This window comes from Sus scrofa, chromosome 14, assembly GCF_054392235.1.
Source record: "Sus scrofa isolate SSC_HxYL_T2T_F1_AM1 chromosome 14, Sscrofa_HxYL_maternal_Yorkshire_Landrace_v2.0, whole genome shotgun sequence".
Classification (NCBI taxonomy): Eukaryota; Metazoa; Chordata; class Mammalia; order Artiodactyla; family Suidae; genus Sus; species Sus scrofa.
The window spans coordinates 89,799,462-89,818,855 of NC_139396.1; the positions used below are offsets into that span (position 1 = coordinate 89,799,462).

At 35.8% G+C, this 19,394-nt stretch overlaps 1 long non-coding RNA gene across 7 annotated transcripts in view; it reads left to right on the forward strand.

Annotated features, from left to right (window-relative positions):
• Nucleotides 1-19,394, forward strand: part of LOC102165048 (uncharacterized) — a 1,242,341-nt gene that overhangs the window by 1,095,006 nt on the left and 127,941 nt on the right. For 2 of the 7 annotated variants that reach the window (XR_014827977.1, XR_014827978.1), the window contains one exon: nt 14,710-18,083. The exons of 2 other annotated variants lie outside the window; for them this stretch is intronic. This is a non-coding gene — a long non-coding RNA (uncharacterized LOC102165048). Of the gene's footprint in view, nt 1-2,161; nt 4,164-14,709; nt 18,084-19,394 lie in introns of those variants that run through there. 3 more of the 7 variants (XR_014827981.1, XR_014827979.1, XR_014827980.1) reach the window with 2 other exon arrangements.

The window sequence follows — 19,394 nt, forward strand, 5'->3', positions numbered from 1 at the left end:
CTTTTTGGAAGCCAGTCACCTCTGAGCCTGAGTGAAAATTAATATCAGCATATACCAGGGACAAGCAGACGTTTTGTATTAAGTAATTTTGCACATTGACTTAGAGGAGAATTGATGCTCAATAAGGATATGTGGGAATGTGATGTCAGGGTTGAAAAGTCCATTTGAGAACAGGCCAGGTTAAAAGCTTTGATCTCCCTCTAAAGGTTTCATGCATGGAAAGAGAGGATGTGGCTCTTTTAATGTCCAGTTCAGACAGACCTCTTTCTGACATGATTGCTGTTGTTGAGCCATTTGTATTTTGAAATTAGGAACTGTCTTTATCCAGTCTTATATTCTCAGAAGTCTTATTCCCCCAGGAACTTGGACAAGAGATTTTTTCCAAGAGACTAAGTAGAAAACTCCACTTTGATCGGATCTTAGAGACTACATAGATATATGTGGATCTTTCTCAAAAATCTAAGATCTCTCTCTCTGCTCCTTTCCCACCCCACCCCCACCTCCCTTCTCTCCCCTCCTCTTTCTCCCTCTACCCTGCTCTTGGTGTGGTGAAATGTGGTCTTGCTAACTCCTTCAAATTTTTAGTCTTCCCATCTGGGTCTCTGCCATTTGGACCTATCCAGCATTATTAAATTGGGTGAAGATCCTCTGCTCAGCAAAATTTGTTGGGCAAGAGTCCGACTGATCCAAATATAAGACATACTTTTTTTTTTTTTTCCTATCATCTTTTTGAGAGACTATCAGAACACTGCCTTCCCAGACTAATGATTTTATTCAGCATATAGACATTTAAATACTCTTAATGTTACAGGGTGCTATGAGAGGGAGGTATGAGGTGATAACTTGAGAATGGTCCTGGGTAGGCAAGAAGAAAGAAAACAAATATTTGAGACTAAGAATTTGTGAGGTTCTTGCTCGTGTTCATACTTTGACAGCCTGAGTTATCAGTATGGCTGGGCAGGCTGGAAGATTTCAAGGTATAGGAATAAACATTGACAGACTACCCAAGAATGCTTCTGAGTTCTCTTTGCATCTTTTTTGAGTTGTTTTTATGTTTTAAGCCAAGACTGATTAATGTTTTGTGTGGATTTGGTCAATACGTTGGGTAAAATAAGCATTGGTCTCCTATCAGTTGCAGTCGTCTCTTATCAAAGGGTTATAAAATAAAGACTATTTGATGAATTATTTTGGTTATCTTCAGTTAGCCACAAAAGATGTCTTAAGTGTTTGTTGGTCTCTTGAGCTGGTATCTCGGGATATTTTGTGTAGTTGATCATATTTTTCTTAGACAAAAAAATAAATAGAACTTTCTCTATTGGAGCTTCTTCTCAAGTGACAACTGACAATGTTGTCAGCTTTCTTACTTCCCACTAAGGATTTTATTTTTTCATACCTTGCCTCTTTTTAAAATATTTTATTTTTTTTGACATAAACTAGTTTTGCTGGCAAATTTCATCCTATTAAAAAAAAATCCCTTCCTCACTTATTTCTTGTTACCTCCTGTGCTTAACATTGTGTTTCTGCCTTTTCCTTCTGCATCCTGAATAAATGAATTCCATTATCTCTAAAATTTTCATTTTTTTCTTCAGTTTGAGAAAAGTAATGATTTAGGTGAGGTAAGGCCATAATTTTGAATCAAATATAAAACATTCGTTTTGGAAAAAATCAGCTCATGGGGAAAGCTAAATTTAAAATTTTTAAATTGGATTTTTTGGTTATAGAGGTAAGGTTATTTTCATTGCACAGTTTTGGACAAATTGCAGAGTACTTAACACTGAAATTTTCATCTGCAGAAACCACAATTTCTACAGTAGAGTTATCACGAAACTCTAACGTAACTGAATGAAAATCTCAATTAGATTTTTTTGAAGTTCCTTCAAGATTGTCATTTCTCTATTCAACTTTATTAACTTCCATCTTCAGTTGCATGAATACCCAACTTTATGTATTTTATCTTAGTGAATGGCAGTAGTATTTCCTTGTGGCACACATGGAATGTTCCTTGGTGAGCTGGAGAAGGTGCTGATCTTGGAGGGAAGGAATGGAATAGACTTGCCCCTATAATTTATTAGTAGACCACAGAACTCTTAGCATTCTTGGTTGTAAGCAATAGAAACCCACTATGTTTAATCTTTTTTTTTTTTCCTTGCCACAACTGCAGCATGGGCATACTGAAGCTCTCAGGCCAGGGACTGAACTTACTCCACAGCAGCGACCCGAGCCACAGCAGTGACGATGCCACATCCTTAACCTGCTGCACCACCAGGAAACTCCCACTCTGGCTAATTAGTCTAAAAGAATACTGAGTAATCTACAAATTAAAGGTTGAACAGTTAAGTTATGGAAAATGAGTTTAGATGCTGGAAAGATTTAGGAATTTGGATAGTAGAAATGAATAGACCATTTTTGTTTTAGGGCACTGCCAGTATGTTCTCAGATTCAACTACTTTAAATTTCTGTATTACTCAATTCAAGATTCTGATTCCTAGTAGATAGAATATGACTGACTTCTTACCAAATACAGCAAGGGGTAGTGGTGAGAGACCTTGTTATACAGTACCAAAATGACAAAGAGAAAGGGGGTACTGACATTAAAATACATAAGAAAAGATCCCAAGCAGGCCAGAATAATAGACTTTGACTTTAGCCATGTACTAGACATGTAAACATGAACAGATGAACTCCTCTGAAGCTAGCTTTTTTGTTTTTTTCATTTGTCAAATGGAGAAAAAAATTCTATTCTGCCTTCTTCCTGGTGATATTAATGAAACATCTTTTTTTTTTTTTTAATTTTTTTGTCTTTTGTCTTTTTTGTTGTTGTTGTTGTTGCTATTTCTTGGGCCGCTCCCGCGGCATATGGAGGTTCCCAGGCTAGGGGTTGAATCGGAGCTGTAGCCTCCGGCCTACGCCAGAGCCACAGCAACGCGGGATCCGAGCCGCGTCTGCAACCTACACCACAGCTCACGGCAACGCCGGATCGTTAACCCACTGAGCAAGGGCAGGGACCGAACCCGCAACCTCATGGTTCCTAGTCGGATTCATTAACCACTGCGCCACGACGGGAACTCCTAATGAAACATCTTTAAATGAACATCTCATTAAATGAGATAATAAGATAACTTTAAATAATACATAAATGTGAAAGAACATAGAATATTATACAGAGTTCAGATATAGTAATATTTTAATTTCATGATGTTTTTTTCAGGATATTATAAAATTTTCATTAATAAAATCTAGCATTCCTAGCAATACTGCATTATCTGGCTCAAAATGTGACTATACTGTGTGTATACAGTCTCTGCACACTTAAATGCCTAATGTATTTTAAAAACCTTGTATTTTGAGTTAAAATTGTATATATTACATGTACATTCATTTTGTCATTATTTAGTTTCTGTTAACAGGAAAAGGGTAGTAGATAAATAAGATTTTTTGAGTGAAAGTAAATTTTATTTATTTAAAATATTAGAAGTACCTAAATCGTAAGTGTAGAGTTCACTGAATTTTTCTCAAATGAACATACCCATATTAAGAACAAAAATTTATTTATTGGTCACTACTCTATCAAAGATAAAAATAATCTTAATTTGTATCATGATAAAATTTGCCTATTCTTGAAGTAAATATAAATGGAAATATATTGTATGTACTTTTTTGTAACTACCTTTCATGTCTCAACTTTATGTTTGTAAGATTCATCCATAATATTGCATGGATCAAATTTTCACTGCTATCTGGTATTACTTTATGAAACCATATTTGTTGGTGGGTATTGAAGTTCACTTTCTAGTTTAATGCACCATACTACTTCAAAAACTGTTTTTTAGCCATTTCCATCTTTATTTTAATTAACTTTTGGTTAATATAATATAATATTAGTTTCATGTGTACAACATAGTGGTTAGATATTTTATAGATTATACTCCATTTAAGCTTATTATATAGTATTGGTTATATTCCTTGTTTGTAGTACATTATATCCTTGAACCTCATTATTTTATATCTGGGTTGTTTCTGATTTTTAATCCCTTTCTACCATCTTGCCATTCCCCTCCTCCCTCTCCCTCCATGTATCTGAGTCTGTTTCTATTTTGTTATATTAATTCCTTTTGTTTTATTTTTATATTCCATGTATAATTAAACATATAGTATTTGTCTTTCTCTGTCTGATTTATATCACTTATAATACCCTCCATGTTCAGCCTTATTGTTGCAAATGGCAAAGTTTCATTCTTTTCTATTTTTAATTTATTTTTATTTTAGCATGTGGAAGTTCCAGGGATCAAACCCAAGCCACTGCAGCGACAATATCAAATACTTAACCCACTGAGTCATCAGGGAGTTCCAAAATTTCCTGCTTTTTTATGGCTGAATAATATTCCATAATAGAGATTACACCATATCTTTATCATCTGTTAATGGAATTTAAGTTATTTACATATCTTGGATATTGTTAACTAATTATTTGAACACTGAGGTGCATTTATCTTTTCAAATTAGGCTTCTCATTTTATTTGGATATATATGCAGGAATGGAATTGCCAACTCATATAGCAGTTACATTTTTAATTTTTTGAGGGAGCCCCAAACTGTTTTCAGTAGTGGCATACCAACTAACATTCCTACCAGCAGTGCACTAGGGTTACCTTTTCTCTATATCCTCACCAACATTTATTATTTTTTGTTCTTTTGATGATAGCCATTTAGACAGGTGTGTAGTGATACTTCATTGTGGTTTTGATTCACATTTCCCTGATGATTAGTGAGTGATGCTAAAGCTTTTTTCATGTACCCCTTGGCCAACAGTATGTTTTCTTTGGAAAACTGTCTATTAGAGTCTTCCTCCATTTTTTAACTGCATTGTTGGTTTTAGTTTTTTTATATTTAGTTGTATGAATTTTTATATATTTTAATATTAACCCCTCATCAGAAATATCATTTGCAAGTATCTTTTCCCATTCAGTAAGTTGTCTTTTCATTTTGTTGATGGTTTCCTTCACTGTGCAAAAGCTTTGGAATATAATTAGGAGCCATTTATTTATTTTTGCTTTTGTTTCTCTTGCCTGAGGTGACATATCCAAAAAATACTGCTAAAACTTATGTTACAGAATGTACTGCTTATGTTTTCATCTAGGAGTTCTATAGTTTCTTACATTTTGTCTGCCTCAGCCCTGGACAGGGGCGGGCCTGGGGTCTGAGGTTGCTCTGTTTTCTCTAAGTGTGCACAGTCTCAATGGCAGTGGCCTCCTCCACCTTGGTGGAGAGTAGTGCTGGAACAAAAAGTACTGGAGTAGGAGTTTGGTGTGGGAGGGTGTGCTGGGGCGGTCCTGGCAAGCCAGCCAGAGTGCGAGGCAGCTTTTAGTTAGTTGCCTCCACACTGTGCTCTTGCTTTTCTAGAGCAGAGCCTTGTTTTCTTACAGCCTCTGGTAAACGCCACTCATTTTCACATCAGCTAAGGGTCTAATCTGTCACTGTCACACCCTAGTCCTAGTATGTCCAATATGTGGCTTGAAGCCCTCTCTCCCCAGGGAGGTTCCCTGAGCCTGTGATGTCCCCCTCTTTTTCTGTATTCCCCCACTCTTCTTCTGTCCCTCACTAGGGTGTGGGTCCCAACCAGGTCCCTTCTCTTCCCTTTTTATCAGACTATGTGGATCCTTTTTTATAGCCTTAGTTGTAGAAAAGGTGTTCTGCTAGTTTTCAGGCCAATTTTAGCAGGAGTTGCTCTATATGTTGTTGTAGTTTTGATGTATTCATGAGGGGAAGAAAGTTCTTTCTCCACCTTCTTGAGGCTGTCCTTCTTTTTCAGCATTTTCATACTGGCTTTCCAGCCTCTTGCCCTGTGTAGTAGTACACATATACTGAGGGAAAATACATTGTTTGTTGGTCTTACTTCCTTGCATCTTCCTTCTTTGGAGAAACTTGATCCTCCAGTCCTGCCTAAATCAGCAGCCCAATCCGAAATTTTTAATCTCCTCAGCTCTGAAAGGCTTCTGAATTCTCTGATGACTTCATAGCAGCCATCTTCTTCTCGGTTTTTCAAGCTCTCCCCATAACCAAGAAAAAAAATATGTATATGCCACCAGGAGAGAAGCTGGACACGAAATATTTGACTCATCTTGCTGTGTTTTATTCTCTCCTGGATTTTGACCTCTGAAGTTTCATTTTCTCAGTAGCAATCCAATTTCTTTAAACAATTTTCAAGTATTGTAGTTGAATTTTTAGTTATTCATAAGAAGGTTGTAGGACTTCCATATCAAGTATCATCAGAGGTAGAAATCACTGCCCATTTTTTTCTTTACTATTTATCTATTACTTTAATTGATTTGTACTTTAAATGCAATAAAATGCTATCTCAAGTATATAGATCTGCAGATTGACATATCAACTTTTTACTGTGTAACAGAGCACCATTATTTTGTTTTATTTCATTGGTGGAATGCCTCAGTTCAGCTCCTGGAAGCTCAACTTTTTAGGGAAGTGTAGTTTTTGATTCTTCAAGTTTAAGTGTAAAATATTTTTCCTTGTAAGCATATGAACTTGTTGGTCCTTGTCTTAAGAGGTTTACAACCTAGATGGATAATTGAAGTTTATACACAAATGTGAAATTTTGGGAACTCACTTTATCTTATGCATTACATTACCCAGGTGCTCACTTTCTCTCTTGGACAGATGGGATAAAAAAGCAGAAAAAAACAAGGGTTCAGAGAGTTATAAGAATTGAATTTTGTCTTATGCCTAGAATTTAAGAATGTTTAAAGGCAAGCTACTTAAAGCCCAGTGGCCCTTGGGTTTTTCCATTTTAATTGATATCTCTATTGTAGGATCATTGTGAGGGTGCGCTAATGCTGAACCGTCTGTCAGTCTCTGCCATGTGCTATTAAGGTATTAACATTAGTCACAACTCATTTTTTTTCTCTCCTCAGCATTTGTATTCCCTTGCTTCTCCCCCTCCCCTTCTTCTTTCCTTTACATGACTACATTTTTGCAGGTGGTTTTTATTCCCTTCCTATCTCACCCATGTTTACAGTCATGGAAGACACTAGAGTGTTATTGATTACTAATATTAGCCATGAGTCTCCTCCTCTCCATACTAGGAGTTGTTTGGACAAAAGTTGTGTTACTCATGTATAAAAGTGGACTGTGGAGGAGTGTTCTGAGGACAGATGGATGCCCTTTGATTGAAAAAATTGATTCCAGTCAGCAAGAACAGCATCCTTTTTCCAGAGTGTTAATTCTCCCATTTTCCTCCATTCTGAGCCTCAGAGGTTTTAAACTAGGGCATCTGGCATCACTGCATTTTTCTTTCTAGTCAAAGCTCTGACCAAACTTTCTCCGTCTGAGTTCACTCCTGGAGGGCTTGGGGTAGTTGTAAGGCATGCGTTTTTAATTTGGTAAAATTAAATCTCTTCAGTTAAATCTACTGTGAAATTAAAACCTTGACTCAAACCTGACATTCAATAGAATTCCTTTGAAAGTGTCCTGATTTTACGTGAACTCAAAGGACGCAGTAGGCCTTGGGTCCCTTTCATATTTTTCGGGCACAGCTGACTGAAGGGAGATGTGAGGTTGCTGCAGATGGACAGAAACACATTTCCACGTGTGGAAAGATAGAGGTAGATATCCTGTGTAATGTGAGGCTAGTCTCTCCTTGTATTTTAGGGCCCTCTGTTAGGTAACTTGGGTGTTATTTAGTAACTGGTTACTCAACTATGTGCACAATGATTCTGTTACCACTGAACCATTTTCTGCTTAGTGGTATTATTTTTTTTTAAAAAAATAAAATTAATAGTAGTGTCACTGAGTTCCTTTTTTTTTTTTTTTTTTCCGCTTTGGTTACAATATCATCCATCTGCAGTGTGTAAAATGCTAGTTAATTACTTTTGGTCTGATGTTCTGGGCTTTCTCTAGCTACAGAATTTTAGTATGCTTAAGGAGACACTTAGTTGGTATTACCTGATGAAGATTGCATTTTCCAGGTAATTTGTTTAAATAAACAGAAGGTTGTTTGAGATTAAATTTTAAAGTTTGAGAACTTTAAGAAAATGTGTATGTATTTTTTAAAGGCACAGCTCTTTTATACCTTAATTGGTAGGTAATTTACATGTAAAGTAAAAAAATGTGCCTCACTGGGTAAACACTTGTACCAGTATTTTGTCCCTGAGTGTCCTTATTCCTACTGAGGGTAAAGTTGAGAGATGGATCTATGCCTCGACAATTTTCCTTGGAATGAGATTACCCTGTTTCTAAACTACTGAATTTTTTTTTTTAAATAAACATTGTATTTTAGAATGCTTTGGAGTTTAAAGAAAAATTGTGAGGATAGTATGGAGAGTTCATATACTCTGCATCCAATTTCCCCCAGTATTAACATCTTAGATTAATATGGTACATTTGTCACAATTAATAAATAATATTGATACACTATAAAGTCCATACTTTATTCGGAATTCTGTAGTTTTTTCCTAATTTCCTTTTTCTGTTCTGGATCCTATCTGGGATACCATATTACATTTAGTTGTCATTGTCCTTAGATTCCACTTGGCTGTGACAATTTTAGACTTTAGACTTTTAGAGTTTTGGTTGTTTTTTCCCACTTACAAGATGCGAACCTACAGTGTTTGTAGCTCTTTCTTTTTTTGACCCTTGGATTTCTGCTTCCAGTTTACATGCACACACTCTCTCTCCTTTCTTTCTCTTTCTCTGTACCGGCTTGTTCTTTTCTACTCACTTGACATCTTCCCCTTGTGGTTTTCAGATTTTTTTTTTTTTTTTTTTTTTTGCTTTCTCTTGAGCTTTGACTTGCTTAGGTTTTCCCTGCATTGAACTTTTTCTAAGCTAAAGCCAAAGCTAAGGAACCTCCACTCATATGTGCATTTCTTGAGTAGACAGCTCCTTGATGCATTTTCCTGATTTATACAATAATTTAAGATCTAGAACAGACAGGAAATCGCTGTCTGACTGAATAATTAATATTTTGGAATAGACATTTTCTCATAACTACTTAGAATCCTTGTGAGGAGTTAAATGATGACATAGTGCTTACTATGCTGTTCTTTCCCTCCTCCATCCCTCCCTTCTACTCTGTATGACTGACTAATTGAACTAAAATGTAATAACATGCTTGCTTCCAATCATGATGATGTCAAGTTTTGTTAGAATAGAAAAAGCAAAACTTTCCTATACATGTGGTATAAAGGTAGTGAGCTAATTTAATCCTTTTAAGGAAAGTGGAAGAAATTAATATACCAACAGCATGATTTTATTAGTGTAAATACCAAATAAGTGCTGCCTATTGTTTACCTGGAGACCCTCCTAAAAGTATTGCCTTGAAATGACTTAGTGGGTTAGCCTGGATCAAAGGCATATGCTCAGAGGAAATCAGACTACAAGAAATTGGTGTTTAATTTAAAACAGAGGAAAAGATTATATAGTATTGCAATGATAGACCAGATATAGAAATATTTGACTTGTTCTGATGAATTCTGATCCATACATTTAGTGGCATGAGGTCTATTTTTTTTAAATTTTTTATTATGATTGATTTATAGTGTTCTGTCAATTTCTGCTGTACAGCAAAATGATCCAGTCATACATATATATAATTCTTTTTCTCACATTATCCTCCATCATGTTCCATTAAAAGTGATTAGATATATAGTCCCCTGTGCTATACAGCAGGATATCATTGCCCTCCACTCTAAATCCAAGAGTTTTCATCTACTAACCCCAGATTCCCAATCCATCCCACTCCCTCTCCCTTGGCAAACACGAGTCTGTCCTGCATGTCCATGATCTTTTCTGTTTTGTAGATAGATCATTTGTGCCATATTTTAGACTCTACGTATAAGTGGTATCATATGGTGTCTCTCTCTCTGACTTAACTTCACTTAGTATGAGTCTCTAGTTCCATCCATGTTGCTGCAAATCGCACTATTTTTTCTTGTTATGGCTGAGTAGTATTCCATTGTATATATACCACATCTTCCTAATCCCATCTATCGATGGGTATTTAGGTTGTTTCCATGTCTTGGCTATTGTGACTAGTGGCTACGATGAACATACAGGTGCATGTATCTTTTTCAATGAAATTTTTATCTGGATATATGCCCAGGAGTGGGATTGCTGGATCATATGGTAGTTCTATATTTAGTCTTCTGAGGTACTTCCATACCGTTTTCCATAGTGGTTGTACAAATTTACATTCCCACCAACAGTGCAGGAAGATTCCCTTTTCTCCACATCCTCTCCAGCATTTATTTGTTGACTTGTTAATGATGGCCACTCTAACTCTGAGTTGGTTCCTCATAGTAGTTTTGATTTGCATTTCTCTAATAATCAGTGATATTGAGCATTTTTTCACATCCCTGCTGGCCATCTGTATGTCTTCTTTGGTGAAATGTCTATTTCGGTCTTCTGCCCATTTTTCAATTGGGTTGTTTGTTTTTTCAAGTTGTATGATATTAAACTTCGGAGATTAAACTTTGTCGTTTGAGTTACTTGCCAAAATTTTCTCCCATTCTATGGGCTCTCTTATATATATTTTTTAATGGTTTCCTTTGCTGTGCAGAAGCTTTTGAGTTTAATTAGCTCCCATTGGTTTGTTTGTGTCTTTATTGTCTTTATTCTAGGAGGTGGATCAAACAAGATGTTGCTGTGATTTATGTCAAAGAGCATTCTGCCTATGCTTTGCTCTAGGACTTTTATAATGTCTTGCCTTACATTTAGGTCTTAAATCCATTATGAGTTTATTTTTGTGTATGGTGTTAGAAGATGTTCTAATTTCATTCTCTTACATGCAGTTCTCCAGTTTTCCCAGATCCATTTATTGAAGAGGCTATCTTTCCTCCACTGTATGTTCTTGCCTCCTTTGTTGTAGATTAATTGGCTATAGGTGTTTGGGTTTATTTCTGGGCTTTCTATCCTGTTCCATTGATCTGTATTTCTGTGTTTGTGCCAGTACCATACCACTTTGATGACTGTAGCTTTGTAGTAGAGTCTGAAATCAGGAAGCCTGATTCCTCCAGGTTCATTTTTTTCTTTTCAATATTGCTTTGGCTATTAGAGGTCTTTTGTGTTTTCATACAAATTTTAAAATATTTTGTTCTAGTTTTGTAAAGAATGTCATTGGTAATTTGATAGGGATTGCATTGAATCTGTAGATTGCCTTAGGTAGTATTGAGTTTAATTTACTTTTAGTTTTGTCTCAAAGAGGCTGACTCCACTAATGGTTACAGTAATAATTATCATCCACAAATTGGGAATTTACTATGGGCAGTACATGCAACATCTAATTTAATCCTTATAAAAATCCTATGGAGCAGATACTATGATGATCTTGACATGAATGAGAAAACTAAGGAAGAAGTAGTTTAACTATGTTGCTCAGGATTCTACAGCAGTAACCTTGAGAATATTAACTTGAATCTTTGTATATCATAGCTCTTTATCTTACAGATTTCAGTCTCTGTCATGATTGGGCTACAGAGTTCATGGAAGCCACTGCCCAGAGACAGACCTTCATTAATTTAATCCAGTGAAGGGAGATTGAATTTAGATGCCTTTATCAGTGCCTCCTTGTCTCAAGGAAAAAGTGAGAGAGAACTAAGAGGCCAGTATTTAGGAGAACAGCAGACATTGGTAACTTTGGAAAAAAGGAGAATTAGGCCAGATGAACTTAAAGGAACTGGTTGAGGCTCTGAGCAAGGGAGGGCTAATGTGGCCTTTAACATTTCTACTACATGATAGGTGGCCTGAGTTCAGAAGATGGTACATTCAGCCAAGAAAATGTTTAGAAGCTGAACGTTATCACAGTTTTAAGTGATTTTGCTATTTGTACTCAATAGATATATTTTGTTACTCATTAATTTATATTGCATGGTTTATATATTTTAAAAATAGACTTCTGTCATCTTGGGGCCTTTCTTTATCCTTATGAAGTAACAGTTAAGTAGAACACTCCTTGTTTGGTTTGTTTTGTTCTTGTGGTCTTTAGACTCCACAGAGATACTAACATATAAATTTATACTATTTATACTAATAGTATAAATTCTATGGACAGGTTTGGATGTCATCTTTCAATTCTCTCCCCTTAATAAAAATATGGTTCCTATAGCACTTCTGCCAAAGAACCACTGGTTTCTGTGTTAGACCTTTATGGGTGGGACGTTATAGGCAGTCTAGATGCAAATAGATTTGGGTCTTCAGCTCAGTTCCCTTATATGTAACATCAATAACCTTTGGAAAGTTAAATCCCCATTTATGACGTGTGCATTATAATAATATCTACTGCACAGGGGGGTGTGTGTGTGTGTGTATGTGTGTGTGTGATGGGTAATGTATGCAAGGCAACTTTATCAATTCGTGTCAATTGAATTCTTAGTTGTTACCTTTTTTTTTTCTTTTTTTTTTAGGGCCATACCTGTGGCATATGGAAGTTCCCAGGCTAGGGGTTGAATCGGAGCTGTAGCCACTGGCTTACATGGCTTACACTGCAGCCGCAGCAATGCAAGATCCGAGCCACGTCTGCGGCCCACACCACAGCTCATGAGTGAGGCCAGGGATCAAACCCACATCCTCATGGATACAAGTCTGGTTCATTACCACTGAGTCACTGGTAAGCCTTCTATCTGAGTTCATTTTAAAATAAGTCACCTGTACATTTTTTAAAAAGTGCTTTTCTTACTATGTTGTGCTTCTTTTTGGATTTGTTCTGTCCATGGTTCTGGCTTATAAACATTGTGATGCTGTCATACTCTTTGTAAATTGATTTCATCTACCATGGATGTTCAAGCAGTAGATTCCATATGTAAACATGATATGTCTATTTTGTTCAACTGTTTTGTCAGTTATAGAATTTTGCAGCAATCTGCTTGCAGTCTCCTCTAAGAGGACACAGAGTTCTACTTTTATTTCCTAGCCTTGAACTCCCAGTTCTCTGATAGATCAACTAGATTCCATTAAGCAGAAAGTAGAGAATCTCCTATGCAATAATTTTGTGCTAATGCTAAGGAAGTTTTAAGACTAAGTAAGATACATGACCTATCCATTTTGTGCTACAATGTGGTAGAGATATAAAATAAGAAAATTCAGTTCAACAGAAAGTGTGCTATCAAAAGTTCCACAAAAGGACAAAACATGTGCTACAAAGGTTTCAGAGGAAAGCAAGGCTATTTAGGATGAAAAAATGAAGAAAGAATTCATAAAGGATATGGTATTTTATACTGGGTCTTAGAGAATGGGCATGTACTGGTAAACTTCAGAGATAATTTTCAAGTAATAATTTGACAGAAATGAAAAAAAACATGTTATTAGAAGAGGTGCAGAGAAATAAATACTTCTATTCTTATACTCTTGGTATAAGAGTACATTATTACTTTTGGAAAGTAATCTAGCTGTCTCTTTAGAATTTAAATTGTGCATGCCATTTGACCCAGGAATTCATTTCTGAGAATGGGATTTGAAAAAAACTGTAGTTACAAAGGTTTACATACAAAGATATTTATTTCAGCCTTGTGTATAATAATTAAAAAGGGAATAAACTGAATGCTCCTCTGTGTGAATGGTAGAATAAATTGAGGACCATTTATATTATAGAAAATGAGGCTATTATTAATATGAATGGAGCAAATCTCTATATGTTGAGATGACAAGAGTCTATGTGAATTATATGAGAGAAGCTAGTTTCATAATATATATATTTATGCTATATATATAAAACACAGTATTTTATAAATCAAATTATCAGATGTGTATTTTTTACATATAAAAAGATGTTTCATCATGAAAATAATTATAAAATTCATCAAAACAGCCAATATTTATTAATAAATAGCTGAGTATGTTACAGAAATGTGGAATGTTTTAGTGAAATATTGTGCTATAATTTAAAAAATAGTATCTTCTAATAAAATAAGTCATGGGAATGTAATATACAGCATTACAACTATAGTTGATAATACTATACTGCACATTTTAAAGTTGTTAAGGGAGTAAATCTTAAAGTTCTCATCACAAGAAAAAACAATCCTGTAGTTGTATGTGATGACAGATGTTGACTAAGCTTATTGCGGTAATCATTCTGCAGTGTATATAAATTCTGAGTCATTAGGTCATACATGAAAAGTAATGCTATATGTCAGTTTATCTAAATAAAAAAATAATGTCTTCTTTCTATAGAATTTATCAGGTATTTTAAGTGATTAAATCTCCATTTTATTAAAAAATTCATAGAGGAATAAAAATATAGGGCCCTGTATATTTTTCATGATTTTAGAAATTTAAGGAAAATGCAAATAGCTATTTGCCAAACCAGTAACACTGTTCTAAAGATAGACCTAGAAAAAGAAGAAAGGTAGCTTTTTATTTTCATACATTCTCATTTTCAGTTTCAGTTGTTAAAAAACTAATAAAGACAAAATAGAATATTTGACTTTCAATTTAAAATAAAAAATTAAATAAATAATCTGGCTTCAGAAATATTTAAAAATGCTAGTAATTAAAAGGAAAGGAAATAGAATATGTCCATGAAATGTGTTTCACCAGTGGAAATCTAAATAGAAAGCTATGATCATATTTAGGTTATATAGATTGTGATAATCTCAAAATAATAAAAGTGGGCAAGATGAGAACCATTCAGTTTACATGTAAGCAAGGGCTTTCTGTTCAAGTAGGTTCACTAAGTTCACATTTCTTCTTCTCCATCTTTAGGCCCATAATTACATATTCTTCATTTTGAAAAACACTCTTAAGTGCCCAGAAAAAAGACGTGATCATGGAGTGAGAAGTCACATCATCTTCCATCTGCAAACTGGAGATTCAGGAAAGTCAGTGGTGTAATTCCAGTTCTTTTCCCAAAGGCCTGTGAACCAGGGGAACTGATGGTGTATATCATGGGCCAAGGGCAGGAGAAGACCGATGTCCTGCCGTCCCAGCTCAAACAGACAAGAGGCAAGAAAAAACATGTGTCTATTTTTATATAGGATGAAGAACAATTATGGAAGAAAGCACAATTAATTATTCCCATAGGGTGGAAGAATTAGAGAAGGGAAGGGGAATTTGTTACAAAAAGAAAATAACACCTTCGTGATTCAAATAACTGGCAATAAAAATATATATGTCACTTAGGAGGAAAAACAATGAATAGGTTGCTGGTAATCAAGGATAGTTTGGACAGCAGGAAGGAAGGGCTGACTGTATACATGATTCTTGGGAGGAGGCTCAGGGACTAGCTGTCCAGTGGTACAGGCCTGAGTAATGCACAGGTGGAAAAATGTCTACTGAGGCAGTTGAGACAGATTCAGTGTGGTGTGAACAGCTTGGTTTCTCTCGGTAGCTAACAGGCAGCAAGTGAAGCTCTTTCAACAGAAGAATTACATGATTCTAGATGGGATTTTTGGGGAATATTTTCCACCCCTACTTTCAGGGTGGACTGTTCAGGGTGGAGCATGGAAGCTGGTAAAGCCATTAAAAAGCTATTTTCAATAGTTTTGGCAAAAGATAATAACCTGTGCTGGAGGGGTGGCAGCAATTTGGAAAGAGAAAAATGAGAATGATATGTTGGAGGGACATTGCACAGAATTGTCAACTTATTGATGTAGACTGTGAGGGAGGGTGGGGAGGAGGAGTAGTCAATGGTGATTGAGAGAATCATGGTATCATTGGCAGAACAGGAGAGGTCCTAAGGCAGTTTGAAAATGAAAGGTGACAAGTGTGATTTATGGCTGAGTAAGGGACCAGTTGGCAACTGAAAATTGCCACTCAGATTAAGGCTATAGTTCTAATTTTATGAGAGTTTTGCATAGATAGAAGTTTGCAAGAGATTTTTGCATAAATAGAAATTACCAGAGGGGATGGGGAAAGAAACAGAAAATAAGACTTTGATGTTTACATTTTGAATCAGAAGAATTAAAGCAGCCATTGAGAAGATGTACCCAAAACAGCTAGAAGAAAATTAGCTTGGGCGATGGAGTCCAACTCGTTTTGCTATAATCTCTGTGTGCTTTTATTCTCTTTTATCTAAGTCAGTTTTGGAGGAATCGAGGTGACTACCATCAGTGAATGCTAGAACTATTAAAAAGGTGAGAAGAAGAACTTAATAATGGGAGGATCATTCTGACCCCACTTAGGCTCCCAATCCCAGCATCACTAATGGAGCACTGACTGATAATGCTATTATCTCAGGATGTGATATAATAGCAGGTATACAGTGTAACCCATGAAGTATTCTAGTCAAAAGGAAAAAGTAATGTGAACCAGAATCAGTGGAGCTTTCAGAGCTATCATTTTATTACCTTCAGTGGAGAAAGATAATCAATAGCACAAGGCAGTAATCAGTCACATGTGAATATGAGATACTTCATAGGCCAAAAGACCCAGCTTTACCAACATGTAAATGGCAGAAAAAAGGAGGGGGGACTGTTGTAGCAGAAAATAGATTAAAAGTCATAAGAATCCCCTACCTACTCTCCGTCTCCAAAGGAAAAGATACAAGTGAGTTTAAGTTGGTTCAGATAGCATCAGTGATCAACCTTTCCCTCACCCCCCTCATCAGAGCCATCACTAAGCCACTAAGATGTGATTTTGTTTATGCGTCTCAGTCTCTTGCTACTGCTCCAGTGATATCTGCAACATCATGGTCCAAGCTGCCACCCTCTCCAATGGCATGAACTATTACAACCAAGTTACAACTGGTTTTCTTTCCTCTGCCTTGTTTCCATCTGTATTCTCCATATTGTAACCTCAGTGAGTTTTAGAAATTCAAGTCAGGTCATGTGACTTTCCTGCTTAAATCACCTCAGGAGAGAAAGATCCAATCCATCACATGACCTAGTAGGCTTTCCATGATCTAGCCCCTTCCTGTCTCCCACTGACTCGCCATCTTCCTGCTTTAGCTGGCACTTCTCTTTCTTTTCCTCCTGAGAATCTTTACACCATGTTGTTCTCAGTCCGGGGTTGGGGGGATCCTTTTCCAAATACACACATATGCACAAGTGAACTGTGCTTCAAGAAAATCCTCCCCTGAGACCTCATTCTAGGTTATGGTTTCCTTGTGCTAGGCTTCCTGTGCTTTTTTTTCTTCATAGTATGTATCACAATTTATAATTATGTTTATATGTAAGCCTCTTACTTACAGAAAGTTATTAGCTCCCTAAGAGCAGGAGCTTTCAGTTTTGTCAAACATTGTGTTTTCAGTGCCCAGTACAATGTCTGCCACCTTAAAAGGTACAATACGTGTTTAACGAATGAATGACTTGTATTAGAGAATCTTCTGAATAATGTGGCATTGTTAGTACAGACTCACACGACTGTCTTCTGTTTACCTTGGTTTTGTGTTTCTTCTCTCATTACCCTCATCCTTTTTTGTTAGTTTAATTTGCGCACAGAGAACTCTCCAAATTTTAGTTCTTGGGGTATCTTTTGTGTGTCATTGAGATTGTTTAAGGCATGTTGCCAGATTTTAGCTTCAGTCTTTGTCATGAATTATTCAGTTGTCTTTGTGAGTTTTCCAGGGAAGATGTCCTAATACTTTTGCTTTTTCATACTCTGAAATCTGTGTTCCTGAAGTCTCCAGCTTATGTTCAGCTCTGCCTAGTGTTTTCTTTCTTTTTTAAAAACAGATTTCAGAATAATATGGTCCATTTGGTTCAAGGGTCCTGTAGTATCAAATTGTAGTCCCAATTTGTTCCTTCTCTTCCTTTTCTGTCTCTCTCCCTCTCTATTTAACCTCTTTTTAGAACCAAAACTTAACATAATGCATTTCTTTAACCATAACAAAATGCATTTTTATTTCTTAAGTACTTAAAAAAGTTTCCTTGCATATGAAAATATTTTCCTTTGTTAATTTTGGTAGTTTGTTATATAGATTTATCACAATTCTTAAGCCTTGGAAATCTTAATTTCTACTGAAAACTAAGAAGCAATTGTGAACTATTATATCAGTGTTTTTTGATTTGGCAAACTTATGAATACATCACATAATTTCTAGAAATATATATTCTCATAGAATAATTTGTTTTCAATGTGTTACAAAACATGTTTATAATAGAATAAAACACCTTTAGTTTTTCTGTAATAAGACAAAAGTAGGTAAACTTAGACTTATTTAGTGATTGATGTTTCAGCATTTTATCTTATTTGGAAGTGATCTTAACAGTCAGTAAATTCCCATCATTTAACTTAGCAAAACTCTAAGTTTTATGTTACCAACAGATCCTAGAAGCTATTTTTAAGTATTACCCCACTTACATCTATCTAAATCACTTGTTCCCAAAACTATGTCTAGAATAACCATGGGATATTAGACAAAATCAGCATCGTTCCAAGCTATTTTTCCTGCTGACATTTTTTTTTTAGCAAGATAACACAAGCTTATTTGACTTTTGCTTTTACTTACCAAAAGTTAATCCTAGATCATGTGAAACTGAAAAACTTTTGGGCTAGTTTCTATTACATTTTTGAGAATTTTTATGTAAGTCCTTAATTTGTTTTAGGTAACTAAATCCAGCTTTTTTACAAATTAATTTGACAATACTTTCCAAAGGTAGAAAAATAGCCCATCTATAACATTCACACATAGACATACAAAACCAGAGATCCTCCAGCTTTCACTTTAAAACTTTAGTCATGAATTGGGTATAAAAATATAAAACTCACTAGTTTTTAAGTAACAGTAGGAAACCAGTTTTTCAGTAGGTACCAATAAATCTGTTGTTTATGATGACAGCTTTCTAAAAATTTACAAATTTTTCAGAAGTTTTTCCAATTCAGAGGCTCCATCATCTGGCTATCAATTAGTAGGATCAGAATAGTGACTCAAACCAATAAATCTTTTTATGGCTTAACCATGGATAAAAGTAGCATCCTATAAGAGTTAAAAAAATGTAACCCTCACAAAGTCCAGAAAGTTCACACCCACCAATAGTCTAAGAAAGTAAAGGTCTTCCTTGCACAGGGAGACTAGCAAAGCAACAGAGGGTGAGACGGCAGAGGCCCATCTGGATTGGGCATCCTTATAACAAACTCGCCTGAGAGCTTGCACAGTCTGACAAAGAGATGATAGCCACAAGCCTAGGTTGTTACTTGTGCTTCTGACCTATTTGATAGAGCGGCTCACAATCCCAGTCTCTTTGACTGGTTGCCAAATACACATGTAATACATGTACCTTCCAGATGGGAGAGACAGTTTTCTTACTGGTCAACAAGCCAAATTCTCAAGACACAGAAGACGACAAAAGGAAAACCTAGTTAGACCGATGGTTTTTCTCCTTATGTCAAAAGAGCAGACAAATGATATAAAAAGCAGAGACAGGAGTTCTCGTCGTGGCGCAGTGGTTAACGAATCCGACTAAGAACCATGAGGTTGCGGGTTCGGTCCCTGCCCTTGCTCAGTGGGT